Source organism: Brassica rapa, unplaced genomic scaffold (genome assembly GCF_000309985.2).
Source record: "Brassica rapa cultivar Chiifu-401-42 unplaced genomic scaffold, CAAS_Brap_v3.01 Scaffold0810, whole genome shotgun sequence".
NCBI classification, from domain to species: domain Eukaryota; kingdom Viridiplantae; phylum Streptophyta; class Magnoliopsida; order Brassicales; family Brassicaceae; genus Brassica; species Brassica rapa.
Genome location: NW_022610750.1, coordinates 64,585 through 66,965, shown reverse-complemented (window position 1 = coordinate 66,965; position 2,381 = coordinate 64,585). Strand labels below are relative to the sequence as shown.

Genomic DNA, 2,381 nt, shown 5'->3' with positions numbered 1-2,381 from the left:
GGCAGCAACGTCTCTGCGGGCATAACAAAAGCCCGGGCTTAGGTCACCACCTTAATCTGTGTTGGTCCACGGCCCGAATCTATCAGCAAACCGGATTGCTCCATTCTGCATCTAACCGGGACGAATCGCCGGCCCCCATCCGCTTCCCTCCCGACAATTTCAAGCACTCTTTGACTCTCTTTTGAAAGTCCATTTCATCTTTACCTCGCGGTACTTGTTCACTATCGGTCTCTTGCCCATATTTAGCCTTGGACGGAATTTACCGCTCGATTGGGGCTGCATTCCCAAACAACCCGACTCGTAGACAGCGCCTCGGGTGCGACAGGGTCCGGGCACGACAGGACTCTCACCCTCTCTGGCGCCCCTTTCCAGGGAACTTGGGCCTGGTCCGTCGCTGAGGACGCTTCTCCAGACTACAATTCGAACGCCAAAGACGTCCGATTTTCAAGCTGGGCTTTTCCCGGTTCGCTCGCCGTTACTAAGGGAATCCTTGTTAGTTTCTTTTCCTCGGCTTATTGATATGCTTAAACTCAGCGGGTCATCCAGCCTGACCTGGGGTCGCGTTGAGGACTTTGGGTCATCAAGACCTTTTGGACCGGATCGTCTGACTATAGGACGAGAATTGAATTCACCAGCGCATGTCAAGACGCTCCTGGCATCCTTAGTTCGGATTTTGGCCAACCGCGTGCGGTATCACACGGGAAATCAGCTTCGTCCCATATCATCGAGAGGATGGGGGGACGACGATTTGTGACACCCAGGTAGACGTGCCCTCGGCTAGAAGGCTTGGGGTGCAACTTCCGTTCAAAGACTTGATGGTTCACGGGATTCTACAATTCACACCAAGTATCGCATTTTGCTACATTCTTCATCGATGCGAGAGCCGAGATATCCATTGCCAAGAGTCATTTTAGAATTTACATTGCAGCACTGCTTCCGAACAAACACCGTCTCCGGGGTGGAGAAAGCAGGCTGTTTAGTTGCTTTTTTCCTTGACACTTTTCGTGCTGGGTTTGGTGATATCTGGAAGCTATGCGTACGATCCAACCATAACGGACGTCTTGGGCATGGATGAACGCATAACCAAGGATTCTGTAGGCACAATAAGAAACTGGCCTACCGAGAGTGATGTTTCCAGGGTACGACAATGATCCTTCTGCAGGTTCACCTACGGAAACCTTGTTACGACTTCTCCTTCCTCTAAATGATAAGGTTTAGTGGACTTCTCGTGACGTCGCAGACGGAGAACCACCCACGTCGCCACGATCCGAACACTTCACCGGATCATTCAATCGGTAGGAGCGACGGGCGGTGTGTACAAAGGGCAGGGACGTAGTCAACGCGAGCTGATGACTCGCGCTCACTAGGAATTCCTCGTTGAAGACCAAAAGTTGCAATGATCTATCGCCATCACGATGAAATTTAAAGATTACCCGGGCCTTTCGGCCAAGGTGTGAACTCCTTGAATATATCAGTGTAGCGCGCGTGCGGCCCAGAACATCTAAGGGAATCACAGATCTGTTATTGCCTCAAACTTCCGTGGCCTAAACGGCCATAGTCCCTCTAAGAAGCCGGCTTTGAAGGGATGCCTCCACGTAGCTAGTTAGCAGGCTGATGTCTCGTTCGTCAACGAAATTAACCAGAAAAATTGCTCCACCAACTAAGAACGGCCATGCACCACCACCCGTAGAATCAAGAAAGAGCTCTCACTCTGTCAATCCTTACTATGTATGAACCTGGTAAGTTTCCCCGTGTTGAATCAAATTAAGCCGCAGGCTGCACTCCTGGTGGTGCCCTTCCGTTGATTCCTTTAAGTTTCATCCTTGCGACCATACTCCCCCCGGAACCCAAAAACTTTGATTTCTCATAAGGTGCCACCGGAGTCCTAAAAGCAACATCCGCTGATCCCTGGTCGGCATCGTTTATGGTTGAGACTAGGACGGTATCTGAACGTCTTCGAGCCCCCAACTTTCTTTCTTGATGAATGAAAACATCCTTGGTAAATGCTTTCGCAGTTGTTTGTCTTTCATAAATCCAAGAATTTCATCTCTGACTATGAAATACGAATGCCCCCGACTGTAACACCCCAGAACCGTCCTAGACATATGGTCGATCAACCGGCCAACAATCAAACAAGAACATGACCGATCGACCGTCGAACACCCAGGGTTGGAGATGATTGAGCCAACCGGCCAGCCAACAATCAAGCAAGAACATGACTGACCGTCCAACCCAACACCATGGTCCAGAAGCGCTACGTGACGGGCTAGGGACGATCCAGTCAGAGTCACAAAATTTACTCCACGACCTAGAACAGTTCATCCACTAACTCGTCCCGCTGCGTCAAGGCACAAGGCTTTGCAACCCGTACCTAGAGTTAG

At 50.5% G+C, this 2,381-nt stretch overlaps 1 non-coding gene across 1 annotated transcript; it reads right to left on the bottom strand.

Annotated features, from left to right (window-relative positions):
• Positions 1–751: 751 nt before the first annotated feature.
• Positions 752–907, bottom strand: LOC117131047. Its single transcript, XR_004454269.1, has one exon. It is a non-coding gene; the product is annotated as a 5.8S ribosomal RNA (ribosomal RNA).
• Positions 908–2,381: the final 1,474 nt, after the last annotated feature.